The sequence below is a fragment of the Macaca nemestrina genome, chromosome 4 (assembly GCF_043159975.1).
Source record: "Macaca nemestrina isolate mMacNem1 chromosome 4, mMacNem.hap1, whole genome shotgun sequence".
In the NCBI taxonomy this organism is placed as follows: domain Eukaryota; kingdom Metazoa; phylum Chordata; class Mammalia; order Primates; family Cercopithecidae; genus Macaca; species Macaca nemestrina.
This window is the reverse complement of record NC_092128.1, coordinates 156,585,060-156,605,339: the sequence shown is the minus strand read 5'-3', so window position 1 is coordinate 156,605,339 and position 20,280 is coordinate 156,585,060. Positions and strand designations below refer to the sequence as shown.

Here is a 20,280-nt window from a genome sequence, read left to right as displayed (position 1 = left end):
TATGTCGAATTTTTACATTGCTGAGACTGTACACATTTCAACACTTGTTTTTTCTGCTTTTCAGATCTAGACAACCTGGCACTTGGCCGTGGCTTCCAGGACAGGCTGGATGCAGAGTGAAGTCCTCTCCTCACTGTCAATGTTTGCAGATGTCTAGTAGCTTATGTTTAAATATATTTCTTTTGTCTAAAGCAAGTCATAAATTCTAAAATGAATGACTAAACATAATTTAGGCATACAGCACCTGAAGGGAAAACTGCCAGTATGCTAAAATATTGGATACAGATGCTTAAAAAAAATAATGAAGCATTCTCACAATGCATATGCTTTTAGCATGTAACTTGGTGAGTAGTTTTGAGCTGTATTTGTAGGAATGTGTATCTTGAATACTTCAGGGCACCACTGCAGATGTGTGCATGAGATGTATAAATACTGAATGTTCTTCTCCCTTCCCTTAAATGAAAAACATTAGCTCCCTTTATTTTATTTTATTTTTTTGAAGTGGACTCTCGCTCTTATTGCCCAGGCTGGAGTGTAGTGATGCAAATCTTGGCTGACTGCAGCCTTCACCTCCAGGTGATCCTCCCACCTCAGCTTCCTGAGGAGCTGCAACTAGACACATGTCACCACACCCAGCTAATTTTTTTTTTTTTTTTTTTTTTTGGTATTTTTATTAGAGACAGGGTTTTGCCATGTTTTCCAGACTGGTCTCGAGCTCCTGGGCTCAAGCAATCTGCCTGCCTCAGCCTCTCAAACTGCTGGAATTACAGGCATGAGCACCACATCTGGCCCATTTTTTTTTTTTTTTTTTTTCCTTCCAGGACTAGAAGTTGACTTTCAGAAAACCCTTCAACCTTGCAAACTTAATTTTCCATAATAACATGCCTCTAGGATAAAAACAAGACACAAAGAAGTACGTGTGGACTGCAGTTAAAATTTTTCAACACAACATAGCTTAGGAAGGTTGACATTTACAAAGAGCAGCAGGCCCGTTCAGTGCCTTATAGGCACTGGGAATGGCGGTCTGTGGGCGACCCTAACGTGTGCGGCGTCCTGAGACGTGATCGTGGTGCTCACGCTTTTACCAAGGGTCTCCCAGGAGTACCAGAGGCTCTAGTTCTGCCGTCCGCCAGCCAGGCAGCAGCTGCTGGAGAAGGAACAAACAGCAAAAGACAGATGTACACGGTGTTGTTGTGGCATAGAGGTTAAAAGCAGGCTCACTTTGTTCTTACAGTTTTAAAAAACTAATAATGAAGTCCTTAAATATGTATCGCATTTCAGGATTTTCAAGTAGTTGTGGGTGTGTCTGTGTCTCTCTAGCTCCCGTTTGGGTGCTCCCTGCGAAGAGAGCTCAGAGACGTCACCTTTCTTTGATGAAGTGACAGGGCCTGGAGAGGTGTGAACCCCGTGGTGGGGGTGGTGACTGACCTGGAGGGGAGGCTGGGTCAACGTAGGGATCCACCCGCACTCCACATTCCTGTAGGGAATCCACAGTTCTAAGTCTTTATGATATGGGTAAAATGAACCTGGAAGAGGTGTTATTTTTTAAGAAGTGCCATGTTCCTTTTTCCTCATACTTCTCTGTGTTTAAGAAGCATTGAAGGATAAGGCACTAGTAGCATGTTGGTTTGGAAACAATCTTGGTTATTTTACATTGAATCTGATATTAAGGTTGCCTGGTAACAGAAGTTTTCCTTTAACAACATGGAACTCTGATGAATCTGTGGCCCCACTGGCTGAGTCATCTGAAATCAGTGCAGTGGAAGCTGAAGAGGCCGTTTCCCCTTGGAGGAAGCCACTACATTGGCAGGAGGCACCGCCCTTGATTGAGGGAGTGAGGCGGGTTTGCGGGGACCCCACGCGGCACCTGCGGCTCTCTCCTGCCCTCTGCTGGCTGGCCAAGCAGCCTCGCGACAGTGTGCTCAGCGTGAATGTTCAAGGGGCAGGCCAAGGCTTTTGTTCCAGAATCACTGACTTCAGAAACGGCCGGCCCTGTGTGTTGAGCATGGCAAGAAAGACCTACATGTGTCTTAAACCTCTTGAATAAAGCAAGTTGATGTCTCAAATGCATCTCAAAGGCTAATGACTTTGCTATGCTCAATATTCAGGAGAAAATAGGGTTGGATGAAATAGACAGGAGTGGCAAGTGACGTGCTTGTGCCCCGTATGACTAAGCGATGTCCTGGCTGTTCCACACCACAGCCTTTGAGCAGCCAGCGTGCAGATACTGGGTCAATTTAGATATCTCTGATCTCTACAGAGATTTGATCAGGCAGCCCAGGAGCAGATAAACACAAATGATGACTAGAAACCCTGGCACAAGGAGGTGCAGGAAACAGCAAGTTGCTATTAACATCATAGTGAGATGCAGTCGCCTGCTCTCAGGAGTGTCAGCTGCTTTTGCTTCTAGACTTTCGTCTGCGTTACAATACAGTTTTGTTCACTTTATCCCCATTACTCCGCTGTCTTCGCTGTTAAAGTCTCAGCCAGCACTTAGCTCTGACACTGCAGGAATTTCACTGTGTGGCTGACCAGGCCTGGCTGGCATGGCTGTAAAGCAGGCGAGAGCTTTACGGAAGGCAGTGACGAGAATCCGAGGCAGGAAAGAGCGTCGCTGGTCCACATACGGCAGTGCACCTGCAGCGCACCTGCAGCAGAGCATGTACGTGCACGTTCAGGCTAAACAGGTGTAGAAAAGAAAACTGCCTATGATTAGTCACTTAAAATGCCACACACCCTACCCTTGAGACCCTAGGACATACAGTAGTAGGGGTCTTGGAGATGGCAGGTGTGTTGAAGTCTGATTTTTCTCAGTTTTCCAGAAGCATTTTCCTCCTCTGTAAGCTGGGGCTAACAACTGCCCCGCATAGATTTGTGAATGGAACCAACGCGTGTAAAGTGGGGTAGCCCCCAGGACCTAGGAAGGACTCATGGTCAGTGTCGGTGGTCATGCATGCTGTACGGGTCCCCCAGGAAGACGATTGCTACAGATAACTCCCTCTGTTCGATGTCACTGAATGTAAAAGGTGGGACCTTGGCTTCTGATGTGTCTGGTTTGCTGCAGGCGGCGCTGCACCCCGTGGTTCCTGAGCCCTGGGCTGAAGTACGCCCTGCTGCATCGCCTGTGGTGCTTTTGCTGTGTAACGAGAGCTCCTGCCCTGGGAAGCTTCCTCGCACCTGACGAGCAACACAGGCTGCAGCAAGACCTGTCCAAAGCGTGGACTGGGAGGAGCCCGCTTCGGACAGGTCCTGTCCTCTCCAGGCTGGGAGTGACTTTGTGAGGTTTGTCGGCCCTTCTCTCAGGTGTCCTGTGTCTCATGGATGAGCCAATGAGCCCTGTCAGATGCCTGTCTCCTGTCTGGACGAGCACTCTCTGAAACACTGCCTGCCACCCAGATCTCCTGGTGCAGAGTGAGGCCACATCTGCAGACCTTACCGCCCAGAGTCCCGAGGCATTCGGTAAGAAGGGGAGTGGGCTGCGTGTGAGTTCCCACCGTGGAATCCAGTTCTGCTCTGTACTCTGCGTTTGGGGGGCCGAATGTTCAGACCTACTGTGTCTATCGGGGGCCATGGTCGGGTGGTGGGAGTTGGGGGGAGGGGAGTGGAGCAGCTCGGATGGATCCAGGGAAGGATTTAGTTGAATCCCAGCTGCCCACATACTTGTTGCTGGTCTTGGACAAGCTACCTAGTTTCTCTGAGCTTCGGTTTGATTGTAAGACTAGGATGCTGTCCGAGTCTGAAGATGTCGGTGTGTGCGGGAAATGCCTGGTGCAGTCACAGTTGGTTTTCCCTCAGCCTCCTCCGTGCCCCTCCCTGGGTCAATCAGTATCCATGGATGCCATAAGTAAATTACAGTCCGTCCGAAAAACCAGTTGATCCCTAGTTTTATGGTCAAGCATCGTGAGTGTCCTTGCCAGGAAATGCCACTTAGATGTCTTGGGCCTGCTCATCTATGTCCACAGCAAACCTCAGAACAGGCTGATTCAGGCCGTGGGAGGTGGGAGTCGGTGTTGTATGTAGGACAGGCTGAAGTCAAAGGCTCATTTAGTCTGTGAGGGGTGATCAGGATGACACATCAAGAGGAGCCAGGTGGCTGACCCTGGAGGTGGACGGTCGGGTCGGAGTGGCCACCCTCCAGCATGTGTTTCGAGGGATGCCTTCCCTGGGTCACGCAGTCCTGATCTGTAGCACACAACTTCCCAGCTCCAGCCAATCTGGTCTTGCCGTCTCCTTCCAACTGCGGCACAGTTGCCTTTAAGCGGCTCCTTCTGGACACCGCAGGGCGGCAGCAAGCAAGCATGGGCGGCTTTTTTCTTACGTTGACCAAAATACGAAGGGCCAGCTTTGCATGATCCCATTCAGCATCACACGTGTGCATCGGCCACTCACCTGTCCATCTGCCACAGACAGGCCTGGACCAGACCATTGAGTGGTCTTTGCGGCAAAGAGCGTAAAGGGCTCACAGGAAACCCGGAACCAGCGCAATGCTAACAGCGCAGCAATACCTGTCATTGATCAAGGGGTATTCTGAGCTGGAGGCGGTGTTAAGTGATCTAGTTCGGTTAGCACTCTTAGAATTAACCCCCTTTTGCCTATCAGGAAATCGAGGATGGAGGTCATTAATGCCGGGGAGCAGGGAGTAAGGGGACACACAGAGGCGCTGAGGGGCTGGGCACTCTGAGCCCACGGATCTGCCCACAGGCCACGGCTGCACAGGCACCAGAGCTGCTGCTCTTGGAGGGGTTGAGGAGCTCTGGGGAAAAGATGGAGGCTGACGTGTGTAAGATTTGGATCTTTTCAGAAGAGATTTTCAGCCTGGAATGAGGATGTAAGTGACTGAATCGGAGTGATGAGCCAGAAAGCCTGGCTGCAGGAGCTCCCCTGTGGGGTGAGGGAGAAAGGCCTTGGAGGCGCATGGCTGAGCAGAGGCGCTGGGTCCCCAGGAACCACCCCGGGCTTGGAAAGGGGGAGAAACGCAGCACCCTGCACTGCAAGGGCACCAAGACGTGGTTGCGGTTCTTCCTGACCCTGACAGGCACAAATGGTGCTGATGGTGGAATGCACAGACTCTGCCTTCAGAGAACTCCTCCCGTCTTTTAAAACCTGGGCCACACATTTAAACTTGATGGCCTCAGGTCAATGGTCAGAAACAGTTTCTGAGGAGGTTGCAGAAATTGTGCGTGGCCTCTGATTGTGCACGGTCTCTGTGTGCCACCTCTAATTGTGCGTGGCCTCTGTGCGGCCTCTGATTGTGTGTGGTCTCTGATTGTGGCCTCTGATTCTGTGTGGTCTCTGCGCGGCCCCTGATTGTGGGTTGTGTTTTTCCCGGGATTAAGCAGATGAGCCTCGTGCTGGGACAGGTGTGCCTTGTGTTGGGCATGTGGAGGAGGAGGAAGTTTAATCCATTCCCTCTTTGAGAATGGCAGGGCAGTAACAGAAGGGCGGCTGATTTATACATGCATGACCATCTTCGTGAGGTGACGACCTGAAAGGTTTACTGTTTTCCTGGAAAGCTGCTCTGGGCGTCACCATCACTGGTCAGGGACAGCAGCTCAGAAGCCCACTTAAGGTGCAGGGAGGGACCAGCGCTGGTCACCCCGACGACCAGGCGATGGCTGTCTTTGCACAAAGCTGGGGTCAGAGTTAATTTGGAAAGTGTCAGCTTTGATTTAGGTCAAGACTGGTCAGTCTTCCTAAAATACTAGCCACGAAAGCTTTCATAGATTGTAGTTCTTTGGGAGGTTTATATATGGCTTTTAGACATTTAAAGCATAGAGCACATGGCCAGTGATGAATTACATTTTGTTCAGTGTAACTGACGGGACACTGGGCCTGAGTCCCAGGCCTGCCACGGGATTCAGGGAGCTTCAGAGAGGGGGATACGTGTGCTCAAGTTTTCGCAGGTGGGATGGGACATGGGCACTGGGCTGGAATGCTCTAACCTTCAATCTTCAGTCATCGGTACTGAAAGGAATGTGCAGGAACAAACTCACCTGTGCGCACACATATCGTTTTCAAAGATGGACGAGCTTTGGGAAATATCTAAAGATTTTTCAAGTTTTGAAGGAAGATGGGATGACACTGGAAACATCAGGAGTCTTGGCGGGTGACTAGGTCCATCACCACGTGCATGGTCCCTAACCTTACATGCCTCTGATTGGATACAGTGGGTGACCAGGTCCGTAACCTTGAAAGCTTCTGATTGGGTGCAGCTGGTGACTAGATCTGTAACATTGCCTGGCTCTGATTGGACACAGCAGGTGATCAGGTCCATAACCTCACACTTCTGTGCACAGCGGGTGACCAGGTCCCTAACCTCAAAAGCTTCTGATTAGGTGCAGCTGGTGACCAGGTCTGTAACCTCGCACGGCTCTGATCATGCACAGTGGGTGACCAGGTCCATAACCTCACACCACTGATTGTGCATAGTGGGTGAGCAGGTCTGGAACCTCGCACACCTCTGATCATGCACAGCGGGTGACCAGGTCCATGACCTCATGCCTCTCTGCACTGTGGGTGACCAGGTCCATAACCTCGCGACTCTGATCGTGCACAGCTGGCGGGCGCAGGACCCACTTCAGTGAGGGGCTGACTTCCCAGGTGTGAAGGGGAAATGCTGTGTGGCTCGCTAAGCCCGTCCATGCTTTGGGGGCTCCAGGCTGTGTCTGGCAAGTAGGATGTTGTCCCAGGAGGCCGCTGTGTGTTGGGGACGGGAGACAGCTGCAGGGTGGAAGTAGGATGTTGTCACAGGATGCCTCTGTGGGGAGGGGCGGGGGGACGGGAGGCAGCTGCAAGGTGGAAGCAGGATGTTGTCCCAGGAGGCTGCTGTGTGGGGGTGGAGGCGGGAGGCAGCTGCAGGGTGCTGAGGGCATCTGTATTGCTGGGAGTGGCCTGATCCATGCCTTCTGCACTTGAGTTCTGGCGATTCTCTTCCGGCATGTTGGTGTATCATTCAGCGCCACCATCACATTTGAAATGAACTGTGCTCTGAGTGGCCCTGTCCTAGGTCATGACCACACGCTGGACTTGAGCTGTGGGAGCCACATGGACAGTTGGAGGCCTCAGACCCCAGGGCTACACACACCGAGATTTCCCGGCTGTGTCTCCCCAGGCCTCGGGCTGATCTCCCTTGCTGCTGCTGTCCCAACCCCTGACACGGCACAGCTTCACTCTCAGAAGATGTCATGGAGCTTGTCTGCTGTTCGTAAGTCTTATGCACATTTGGATGTGTTGGCTTCATGCAGAAGTCCTGCAAGCAGGAGATAATGGAGGCTTGGCTCCAACTGGTCTCCAGGAGTCTCTCTCCACCTGCAACCCAGCAAGTCAAAGTTACTTAAATGTGTCATCCAAAGGTAACAAGCATGGGAAACGTGTCAATGCTGTTCAGTGCGAGGTGGTTCTGGGAATGCCAGTACACTCTCGTTTTGCCAAATGTCATGTGTAGATGTCACAGCCTCCTTTTCTTTGTCACCTGTGTTCCTAATCCCCTGGATTTCTCAAATCTCTGGATTTCTCAGGTTCTTTACTTCTCCAGGAAAAAAAAACCTGCCCCATTGTCCTGTTCCCTCTGAAAGGGGGCTTTTACAGCAGGAGGGGATGCAGCAGCTGTCAGTATAGGCACATGCAACATCCTACTAGTCTCAGGGGCACCCAGAGGGAATATAGCTGGGCAGTCGGTCCCCATCTCCTGTGGCATCAGGGACACCCACAGGAAGCACACCTGGGCAGGTGGCTTCATCTCCACTGGTGTCAGGTGCACACAGGACTCACAGATGAGCAGGTTGCTTATTGCCAGGAAGTAAAACTGGGGTTCAGCCCAGAGCCTCAGGCAGGGGGGTTAACAGATTGGAAAGGTTGAGAACCTAGGCTTGATCACTGAGACACAAATTGTGGCAGTAGAAGGTGGACATTCCCCCGTCCATTCTTCAAACGTTTTGATTTCTCCTGTTTCCCTGAGCAGTGTCTTTTTAACTCCTAAAGTAACTCCTGTGTATATATCTGTATATCCTTGTAGAGGGACTAGAGACACTGCTGGAAAATTAGTAACTCTGTATTGATGAGGTGCCAGTTATTAGTCTGATGCCTTAAAACATCAGCGATTGGAATTGCGCCTCCGAACATGACTGGCTGTGTTGCCGTTCTCTGTACGGTTTTCTTTTGGGGAGGTGTGCACGGTTCCGGGAAGAGTGCTGGGCTGCAGTAATGTGGGGGTGGACACAGGTCCCAGCAGAATAGTATCCCTCGGAGGGCAGGGTAGGGATCCCATGGGTTCACGGCGGCTTTATTGAATGAATGAATGAACTTAGCACTGAGTCACATGATCTCAGAGAAACGGCTTTGAGTGTTGAGAAATGGAGACTGAAGCGCTCACCTGCTCTCTTTGAGTACAATTTCGTGTCAGTGCCGCTTGGAGCTGAGGGTCTGACATGCAATAAAAGCTGTGATGCAGCCATGAAGTGTGATGTTCTAGTGATTTGGTTTATGCAGTTGTTGCCTTCTGTTATGAGGCTGAAAAGAACCAGGTTAGTGGCCAGTTGTTACTCAGGTCTTGTGCTTTCTTAGGAAAAAGGAAGATGTACTAAATTTTTAGTGGCAAAGTGACACAACACGGGAACACAGGAAGCATCTCATCTCGTTACTTGTGACTTGGTCACGGAGCCTGTGGGTGCTTCTCTGCATGGTCATCCTGCAGCTTCCGAGTTCCGTCCTCACTCTCCCAGACTACTGTGGTCATGCTAGGGATCCTACTCGCAGGTCTGATGGCAACATTTCATGCTGGCTTCGTCCCCCAGGACTTGTAAGTGGTTCATGCCTGGAACAGTCCGTGGTAGCAGAGTAACTGGGTGGCCGGCCTCGGCTTCCAGCATGACCTTTATTCTCCACAGGGCGTTGGAACTAATTTTTGTGCAACAGTGATTTGACAGTGATTGATATGCTGTGGGTCTCCAGTCCAAGGAGATGGGGATAAATACTCTTTGTTGCTCTTTCATGCTCTGGGTGGACAGGGAGTTGGGTTGAAGGCTGCAGGTGATGCCTGCATGTGTTGTGAGAGGAAGAGAGTATTTCCATGAAATCCTCTGTTTACAGAATTAGATCAGTTGTATCTATAACACAGAAGTTGAAAGCAGTTGATTTCCAGTGTGATCAGGAAGCTGGAATTTAATTTCTGAGTAAAATAATTACTCTGGAAATAAGTCTTTGGACTTGGAATTGAAATGAATGGCGGTAAATTTAGGGTAAGTCACAGTAATGGGTTTAGACAAAACATCTGATGTAGGCGGCAAAGTTTTTGAGGTCTGTATAGAACCGTGATGAAAATGGTAGGGGACAAAGAAGGATTGTCCTGTCCTGAAAGATTTAAAAAGTGGATTACAAATGCGGACCTCAGGGTTCCTATAGAGGCTGTCAAACATAACACGGTGCTTCGCAGCAGAAGGGTAAGAGCCAAAGGGATGTCTCTGGATGTTCTTCAGATGAACCCTCCCTCTCAGTGTGGAAGCTGTTTTTAGTGTCCACCGGTTCTGGGTCTGCCAGTGATGTCTCCTGGTCGGTCAGGTGGCGCGCTCAGAGAAAGAGGCAAGCAACCCTTCCGAGGTTTTCTGCCAGCTTTAAGATAATCTTTCTAGCCCTTGGTTCCATTTGTTTCTCCCTTGTAGTTTTATTTTGTTTTTTAAAAATTTATGTATCATAGCACTGTCACTCTTTTGTGGGCAGTTCTGTTAGTTTCCTAGTGCTTATGTCCATCCACTTCATTGAAGTGTCTGTTCGATCTTTCTCACTTTTTAATTGGAATGTTTATTGTCCTCTGTTTCTTTCCCTTTCATGTAACTTTTAGCTTGTGTTATCTACACAAAGTCCTGGCGGGATTTATGCTGGAATTGTAAGTCTGCAGGCCAGTGTCCTGGCGGGGTTTATGCTGATATTGTGGTAAGTCTATTGGTCAATGTGGAGAGAGCTGGCATCTTGACCATGTTGCCGCTTCTCCTTGGACTTGTGGCTCAGTTGACGTAGCTCTTTTCTTTCTTCAGCGTTTTGTGGTTTTCTTCATACACATCATCTGTGTGCTTTGTTAGATTTATGCTTAATTGCTTTTTATATAGCTACTGTGACTATTGTTTTTAAAATTTAAGTCCCAAGTACTAACTGTCCATATGTAGAGTAAGATTTGACTGTGTGCTGTGACTTGGCCTAACTCAGCTGTTGGATCTAGGACTGACTTTTGTAGATTCCTTGGGAATTTTGATATGTAGGCTATTGGTGTGACATGAGTTTTCTCATTTCTGTTTTCAGTTGCTTTGATTTGTGCTCATTATGATGCATTTTTACTGGCTTTGAGTTGAAGATAGAGCTTAGATTATGGACCTCAGACCTTACTTTTTTCAAATACAAGCCTTTCGTGCTATAAACTTACTTCCCATCATTATTTTGGCTGCATTTCACAGATTTTAGTTTTTATTTCAGTTCACTTGAAAAATATTTCCAGAGGGGCGGAGCAAGATGGCCGAATAGGAACAGCTCCAGTCTCCAACTCCCAGCGCGAGTGACACAGAAGACCGGTGATTTCTGCATTTTCAACTGAGGTACTGGGTTCATCTCACTGGGGAGTGCCGGACGATCGGTGCTGGTCAGCTGCTGCAGCCCGACCAGCGAGAGCTGAAGCAGGGCGAGGCATTGCCTCACCTGGGAAGCGCAAGGGGTAAGGGAATCCCTTTTCCTAGCCAGGGGAACTGAGACAACACCTGGAAAATCGGGTAACTCCCACCCCAATACTGCGCTTTAAGCAAACAGGCACACCAGGAGATCATATCCCACACCTGGCCGGAAGGGTCCCACACCCACGGAGCCTCCCTCATTGCTAGCACAGCAGTCTGTGATCTACTGGCAAGGCAGCAGCGAGGCTGGGGGAGGGGCGCCCGCCATTGCTGAGGCTTAAGTAGGTAAACAAAGCTGCTGGGAAGCTCGAACTGGGTGGAGCTCACAGCAGCTCAAGGAAACCTGCCTGTCTCTGTAGACTCCACCTCTGGGGACAGGGCAATAACAAACGCAGCCGAAACCTCTGCAGACGCAAACGACTCTGACAGCTTTGAAGAGAGCAGTGGATCTCCCAACACGGAGGTTGAGATCTGAGAAGGGACAGACTCCCTGCTCAAGTGGGTCCCTGACCCCTGAGTAGCCTAACTGGGAGACATCCTCCACTAGGGGCAGTCTGACACCCCACACCTCACAGGGTGGAGTACACCCCTGAGAGGAAGCTTCCAAAGCAAGAATCAGACAGGTACACTCGCTGTTCAGAAATATTCTATCTTCTGCAGCCTCTGCTGCTGATATCCAGGCAAACAGGGTCTGGAGTGGACCTCAAGCAATCTCCAACAGACCTACAGCTGAGGGTCCTGACTGTTAGAAGGAAAACTATCAAACAGGAAGGACACCTACACCAAAACCCCATCAGTACATCACCATCATCAAAGACCAGAGGGAGATAAAACCACAAAGATGGGGAAAAAGCAGGGCAGAAAAGCTGGAAATTCAAAAAATAAGAGCGCATCTCCCCCGGCAAAGGAGCGCAGCTCATTGCCAACAACGGATCAAAGCTGGACGGAGAATGACTTTGACGAGATGAGAGAAGAAGGCTTCAGTCCATCAAATTTCTCAGAGCTAAAGGAGGAATTACGTACCCAGCGCAAAGAAACTAAAAATCTTGAAAAAAAAGTGGAAGAATTGATGGCTAGAGTAATTAATGCAGAGAAGGTCATAAACGAAATGAAAGAGATGAAAACCATGACACGAGAAATACGTGACAAATGCACAAGCTTCAGTAACCGACTCGATCAACTGGAAGAAAGAGTATCTGCGATTGAGGATCAAATGAATGAAATGAAGCGAGAAACCAAAAGAAAAAAGAAGAAAAAGAAATGAACAAAGCCTGCAAGAAGTATGGGATTATGTAAAAAGACCAAATCTACGTCTGATTGGGGTGCCTGAAAGTGAGGGGGAAAATGGAACCAAGTTGGAAAACACTCTTCAGGATATCATCCAGGAGAACTTCCCCAACCTAGTAGGGCAAGCCAACATTCAAATCCAGGAAATACAGAGAACGCCACAAAGATACTCCTCAAGAAGAGCAACTCCAAGACACATAATTGCCAGATTCACCAAAGTTGAAATGAAGGAAAAAATCTTAAGGGCAGCCAGAGAGAAAGGTCGGGTTACCCACAAAGGGAAGCCCATCAGACTAACAGCAGATCTCTCAGCAGAAACTCTACAAGCCAGAAGAGAGTGGGGGCCAATATTCAACATTCTTAAAGAAAAGAATTTTAAACCCAGAATTTCATATCCAGCCAAACTAAGTTTCATAAGTGAAGGAGAAATAAAATCCTTTACAGATAAGCAAATGCTTAGAGATTTTGTCACCACTAGGCCTGCCTTACAAGAGACCCTGAAGGAAGCACTAAACATGGAAAGGAACAACCGGTACCAGCCATTGCAAAAACATGCCAAAATGTAAAGACCATCGAGGCTAGGAAGAAACTGCATCAACTAACGAGCAAAATAACCAGTTAATATCATAATGACAGGATCAAGTTCACACATAACAATCTTAACCTTAAATGTAAATGGACTAAATGCTCCAATTAAAAGACACAGACTGGCAAACTGGATAAAGAGTCAAGACCCATCAGTCTGCTGTATTCAGGAGACCCATCTCACATGCAGAGACATACATAGGCTCAAAATAAAGGGATGGAGGAAGATTTACCAAGCAAATGGAGAACAAAAAAAAGCGGGGGTTGCAATACTAGTCTCCGATAAAACAGACTTTAAACCATCAAAGATCAAAAGAGACAAAGAAGGCCATTACATAATGGTAAAGGGATCAATTCAACAGGAAGAGCTAACTATCCTAAATATATATGCACCCAATACAGGAGCACCCAGATTCATAAAGCAAGTCCTTAGAGACTTACAAAGAGACTTAGACTCCCATACAATAATAATGGGAGACTTCAACACTCCACTGTCAACATTAGACAGATCAACGAGACAGAAAGTTAACAAGGATATCCAGGAATTGAACTCATCTCTGCAGCAAGCAGACCTAACAGACATCTATAGAACTCTCCACCCCAAATCAACAGAATATACATTCTTCTCAGCACCACATCGTACTTACTCCAAAATCAACCATGTAATTGGAAGTAAAGCACTCCTCAGCAAATGTACAAGAACAGAAATTATAACAAACTGTCTCTCAGACCACAGTGCAATCAAACTAGAACTCAGGACTAAGAAACTCAATCAAAACCGCTCAACTACATGGAAACTGAATAACCTGCTCCTGAATGACTACTGGGTACATAACGAAATGAAGGCAGAAATAAAGATGTTCTTTGAAACCAATGAGAACAAAGATACAACATACCAGAATCTCTGGGACACATTTAAAGCAGTGTGTAGAGGGAAATTTATAGCACTAAATGCCCACAAGAGAAAGCAGGAAAGATCTAAAATTGACACTCTAACATCACAATTAAAAGAACTAGAGAAGCAAGAGCAAACACATTCGAAAGCTAGCAGAAGGCAAGAAATAACTAAGATCAGAGCAGAACTGAAGGAGATAGAGACACAAAAAACTCTCCAAAAAATCAATGAATCTAGGAGTTGGTTTTTTGAAAAGATCAACAAAATTGACAGACCACTAGCAAGACTAATAAAGAAGAAAAGAGAGAGGAATCAAATCGACGCAATTAAAAATGATAAAGGGGATATCACCACCGACCCCACAGAAATACAAACTACCATCAGAGAATACTATAAACACCTCTATGCAAATAAACTGGAAAATCTAGAAGAAATGGATAATTTCCTGGACACTTACACTCTTCCAAGACTAAACCAGGAAGAAGTTGAATCTCTGAATAGACCAATAGCAGGCTCTGAAATTGAGGCAATAATTAATAGCCTACCAACCAAAAAAAGTCCAGGACCAGATGGATTCACAGCTGAATTCTACCAGAGGTACAAGGAGGAGTTGGTACCATTCCTTCTGAAACTATTCCAATCAATAGAAAAAGAGGGAATCCTCCCTAACTCATTTTATGAGGCCAACATCATCCTGATACCAAAGCCTGGCAGAGACACAACAAAAAAAGAGAATTTTAGACCAATATCCCTGATGAACATCGATGCAAAAATCCTCAATCAAATACTGGCAAACCGGATTCAGCAACACATCAAAAAGCTTATCCACCATGATCAAGTGGGCTTCATCCCTGGGATGCAAGGCTGGTTCAACATTCGCAAATCAATAAACATAATCCAGCATATAAACAGAACCAAAGACAAGAACCACATGATTATCTCAATAGATGCAGAAAAGGCTTTTGACAAAATTCAACAGCCCTTCATGCTAAAAACGCTCAATAAATTCGGTATTGATGGAACGTACCTCAAAATAATAAGAGCTATTTATGACAAACCCACAGCCAATATCATACTGAATGGGCAAAAACTGGAAAAATTCCCTTTGAAAACTGGCACAAGACAGGGATGCCCTCTCTCACCACTCCTATTCAACATAGTGTTGGAAGTTCTGGCTAGGGCAATTAGGCAAGAGAAAGAAATCAAGGGTATTCAGTTAGGAAAAGAAGAAGTCAAATTGTCCCTGTTTGCAGATGACATGATTGTATATTTAGAAAACCCCATTGTCTCAGCCCAAAATCTCCTTAAGCTGATAAGCAACTTCAGCAAAGTCTCAGGATACAAAATTAATGTGCAAAAATCACAAGCATTCTTATACACCAGTAACAGACAAACAGAGAGCCAAATCAGGAATGAACTTCCATTCACAATTGCTTCAAAGAGAATAAAATACCTAGGAATCCAACTTGCAAGGGATGTAAAGGACCTCTTCAAGGAGAACTACAAACCACTGCTCAGTGAAATAAAAGAGGACACAAACAAATGGAAGAACATACCATGCTCATGGATAGGAAGAATCAATATCGTGAAAATGGCCATACTGCCCAAGGTAATTTATAGATTCAATGCCATCCCCATCAAGCTACCAATGAGTTTCTTCACAGAATTGGAAAAAACTGCTTTAAAGTTCATATGGAACCAAAAAAGAGCCCGCATCTCCAAGACAATCCTAAGTCAAAAGAACAAAGCTGGAGGCATCACGCTACCTGACTTCAAACTATACTACAAGGCTACAGTAACCAAAACAGCATGGTACTGGTACCAAAACAGAGATATAGACCAATGGAACAGAACAGAGTCCTCAGAAATAATACCACACATCTACAGCCATCTGATCTTTGACAAACCTGAGAAACAAGAAATGGGGAAATGATTCCCTATTTAATAAATGGTGCTGGGAAAATTGGCTAGCCATAAGTAGAAAGCTGAAACTGGATCCTTTCCTTACTCCTTATACGAAAATTAATTCAAGATGGATTAGAGACTTAAATGTTAGACCTAATGCCATAAAAATCCTAGAGGAAAACCTAGGTAGTACCATTCAGGACATAGGCATGGGCAAAGACTTCATGTCTAAAACACCAAAAGCAATGGCAGCAAAAGCCAAAATTGACAAATGGGATCTCATTAAACTAAAGAGCTTCTGCACAGCAAAAGAACTACCATCAGAGTGAACAGGCAACCTACAGAATGGGAGAAAATTTTTGCAATCTACTCATCTGACAAAGGGCTAATATCCAGAACCTACAAAGAACTCAAACAAATTTACAAGAAAAAAACAACCCCATCAAAAAGTGGGCAAAGGATATGAACAGACATTTCTCAAAAGAAGACATTCATACAGCCAACAGACACATGAAAAAATGCTCATCATCACTGGCCATCAGAGAAATGCAAATCAAAACCACAATGAGATACCATCTCACACCAGTTAGAATGGCAATCATTAAAAAGTCAGGAAACAACAGGTGCTGGAGAGGATGTGGAGAAATAGAAACACTTTTACACTGTTGGTGGGATTGTAAACTAGTTCAACCATTATGGAAAACAGTATGGCGATTCCTCAAGGATCTAGAACTAGATGTACCATATGACCCAGCCATCCCATTACTGGGTATATACCCAAAGGATTATAAATTATGCTGCTATAAAGACACATGCACACATATGTTTACTGCAGCACTATTCACAATAGCAAAGACTTGGAATCAACCCAAATGTCCATCAGTGACAGATTGGATTAAGAAAATGTGGCACATATACACCATGGAATACTATGCAGCCATCAAAAAGGATGAGTTTGTGTCCTTTGTAGGGACATGGATGCAGCTGGAAACCATCATTCTTAGCAAACTATCTCAAGAACAGAAAACCAAACACCGCATGTTCTCACTCATAGGTGGGAACTGAACAATGAGATCACTTGGACTCAGGAAGGGGAACATCACACACCGGGGCCTATCATGGGGATGGGGGAGGGATTGCATTGGGAGTTATACCTGATGTAAATGACGAGTTGATGGGTGCAGCACACCAACATGGCACAAGTATACATATGTAACAAACCTGCACGTTATGCACATGTACCCTACAACTTAAAGTATAATAATAATAAATAAATTTAAAAAAAAAAATTTCCCTCTGAACACTCATGGTGGTTTTATTTCGTTCACTCAAATCTCATTTTAGCAAAAGATAAAAATTCATGTAGGTTTAGTTCCTGCATGTGCCTCATAATATCTTCACGTTCTGTGCCTAGACCAGTAAACAATTGAGCTTACCAGGGAGATGGTTGCATGGTATATTGGTGTTGTAAAAATTATTACATGGGAATTTGAATGTTTTTGAGACACAGTCTCTATCACCTAGGCTGGAGTATAGTGATGCAATCAGAGCTCAGTGCAACCTCGACCTCCCAGCTCAGCCTCCTGAATAGCTGAGACTACAGGTGCATGCTGTCACACCCAATTAATCTTGTTTTTGTTTGTCTGTCTGTTTGTTTTTTGTAGAAATGGAGTTTCACTATGTTGCCCAGGCTGGTCTTAAACCCCTGAGCTTGAGCCAAGTGGTCTCAAGGCCTCACTGACCAGGACCTTACTGACAAGTCTTCACTGTCAAGGCCTCACTGACCAGGAGCTCACTGACAAGGCCTCACTGACCAGGAGCTTTCTGACAAGGCCTCACCAGGATCTCACTGACTAGACCTCAATGTCAAGGCCTCACTGACCAGGTCCTTATTGACAAGGCTTCATCGTCAAGGCCTCACTGACCAGGTCCTTACTGACAAGGCTTCACTGTCAAGGCCTCACTGACCAGGTCCTTATTGACAAGGCCTCAGTGTCAAGACCTCACCAACCAGGTTCTTATGGACAAGGCCGCATTTTCAAGGCCTCACTGGCCAGGAACTCACTGAGAAGACCTCACGGTCAAGGCCTCACTGACAAGGCCTCACTGACCAGGTCTTTACTGACAAGCCCTCACTGTCAACACCTCACTATCAACGCCTCACTGACCAGGTATTTAATGACAAGGCCTCACTGGCAAGACCTCACTGACCAGGAGCTTACTTAGCAGGCAACACTGTCTAGGCCTCACTGAGCAGGACCTCACTGACAAGGCCTTGCTATCAAGGCGTCACTGACCAGGAGCTTACTTACAAGGCCTCACTCTGATTGCTTCACTGACCAGGACCTCACTGACAAGGCCTCAGGGTCAAGGCATCACTGACCAGGAGCTTACTGACAAGGCCTCTCTGTCAAGGCCTCACTGACCAGGTCTTTACTGACAAGGCCTCACTGTGAACGCCTCAGTGACCAGGAAATAACTGACAAGGCCTCACTGAGCAGGTCCTTATTGACAAGGCCTCACTGTCAAGGCTTCACAAACCATGTCCTTACTGACAAGGCCTCATTGTCAAGGCCTCACTGACGAGGAACTCACTGAGAAGGCCTCACTGTCAAGGCCTCACTGACCAGGACCTCACTGACAAAACCTCACTGTCAAGGCCTCACTGACCAGGTCTTTACTGACAAGGCCTCACTGTCAAACCTTCACTGACAAGGTCCTTACTGACAAGGCCTCACTGTGAACGCCTCAGTGACCAGGAAATAACTGACAAGGCCTCACTGATCAGGACCTCACTGATCAGGACCTCACTGACCAGGAGCTTACTGACAAGGCCTCACTGTCAAGGCCTAACTGACCAGGAGCCTACTGACAAGACCATACTATCAAGGCCTCAATGAGCAGGACCTCAGTGACAAGGCTTCACTGTCAAGGTCTTACTGACCAAGACCTAACTGACAAGGCCTCACCGTCAAGGCTTCACGGACCAGGAACTTACTGACAAGGCCTCACTGTCAAGGTCTCATTGAGCAGGAGATAACTGACAATTCATCACTGTGAAGCCGTCACTGATCAGGTATTTACCGACAAGGCTTCACTGTCAAGTCCTGACTGACCAGGAGCTTACTGACAAGGACTCACTGTCAAGGCCTCACTGACCAGGAACTCACGGACAAGGCCTCACTGTCAAGGACTCACTGACCAGGGGATTACTGACAAGTCCTCACTGTCAAGGCCTCACTGAACAAGTGATTACTGACAAGGCTTCACTGTCAAGGCCTCACTGACCAGGAGCTTAGTGACAAGACCTCACTCTGATGGACTCACTGACCAGGTCCTCACTGACAAGGCCTCATGGTCAAGGCCTTACTGAATAGGAGCTTAGTGACAAGGCCTCACTGTCAAGGCCTCATTGACCAGGAGCTCACTGACAAGGCCTCTCTGTCAAGGTCTCACTGACCAGGACCTCACTGACAGGTCCCAACTGTCAAGGCCTCACTGACAAGGAGCTTACCAAAAAGGGCTCACTATCAAGGCCTCACTGACCAGGTCCTTACTGACAAAGCCTCACTGTCAAGGCCTCACAAACCAGGTCCTTACTGACAAGGTCTCACTGTCAAGGTCTCACTCACCAGGAGCTTACTGACAAATCCTCACTATCACAACCTCACTGACAAGGCCTCACTATCAAGGCCCTACTGATCAGGAGCTTACTGACAAGGCCTCCCTGTCAAGGCCTCACTGAACAGGAGGTTACTGAAAAGGTCTCACTATCAAGGCCTCACTGACCAGGTCCTTACTGTCAAGGCCCCACTCACCAGGTCCTTACTGATAAGGCCTCACTGTCAAGACCCCACTCACCAGGTCCTTATTGACAAGGCCTCACTGTCAAGGCCTCGCTGAACAGGTGATTACTGACAAGGCTTCACTGTCAAGGCCTCACTGTCAAGGCCTCACTCACCAGGAGCTTACTGACAGGGCCTCATTGTCAAGGCCTCACTGAACAGGAGCTTACCTACAAGGCCTCACTCTCAAGGCCTCACTGCCAAGGCCCCACTCACCAGGTGCTTACTGACAAGGCCTCACTGTCAAGGTGTCACTGACCGGGTCCTTAATGACAAGGCCTCACTGACCAGGATCTCAGTGACAAGACCTTACTGTAAAGGCCTCACTGACCAAGACATCACTGACAAGGCCTCACTGTCAAGGCCTCACTGAACAGGAGCTTACTGACAAGACCTCACTCTCCAGGCCTCACTGACCAGGTCCTTACTGATAAGGCATCACTGACCACATCCTTACTGACAATGACTCACTGTCAAGGCCTCATTGACCAGGTCCTTACAAGACCTCACTGTCAAGGCCTCACTGACCAGGATTTCAGTGACAAGACCTCACTGTCAAGGCCTCATTGACCAGGACTTCACTGACAAGGCCTCGCTGTCAAGGCCTCACTAATAAGGACCTTAGTGTCAAGGCCTCACTCACCAGGAAATTACTGACAGGGCCTCACTGTCAAGGCCTCACTAACCAGGAGCTTACTGACAAGGCCTCACTGTCAAGGCCTTGGTGACCAGGTCCTTATTGACAAGGCCTCACTGTCAAGGCCTGACTGACCAGGTCCTTGCTGTCAAGGCCTCAGTGAGAAGGGCTCACTGACCCCAGGTCCTTGCTGCCAAGGCCTCACTGATCAGGTTCTACTGATCAGGACCCCATTGTCTGGCCCCAGAGATGAAACCTCACTGACCAGCCTCCAGGGAATAGACTGTCAGTGTCCAGGCCCCTACTAACCAGGCCTGAGGTGACTAGACTCCTCTGACCGGGACCCTAGTGAGTAGGCTCCCCTGAACAGGCACCCACTGCTCAGATCCCCACTGACCAGGTCACCCCATAGACCAATACTACAAAAGCCATCACTGACCAAATCGTCTCTGACCAGGCCCCCACTGATTAGGT

At 47.5% G+C, this 20,280-nt stretch overlaps 2 long non-coding RNA genes across 2 annotated transcripts; one reads left to right on the top strand and one right to left on the bottom strand.

The window, feature by feature from the left end:
• Positions 1–914: 914 nt before the first annotated feature.
• LOC139362969 (uncharacterized) lies at positions 915–2,639 on the bottom strand. The gene is made up of 2 exons (XR_011622667.1): positions 1,429–2,639; positions 915–1,147 (listed from the first exon to the last, which is right to left on the bottom strand). It is a non-coding gene; the product is annotated as an uncharacterized lncRNA (long non-coding RNA).
• Positions 2,640–5,233: 2,594 nt separating this feature from the next.
• Positions 5,234–20,072, top strand: LOC139362970 (uncharacterized). The gene is made up of 3 exons (XR_011622668.1): positions 5,234–10,580; positions 16,989–19,116; positions 19,990–20,072. It is a non-coding gene; the product is annotated as an uncharacterized lncRNA (long non-coding RNA).
• The last annotated feature ends 208 nt before the right edge of the window (positions 20,073–20,280 follow it).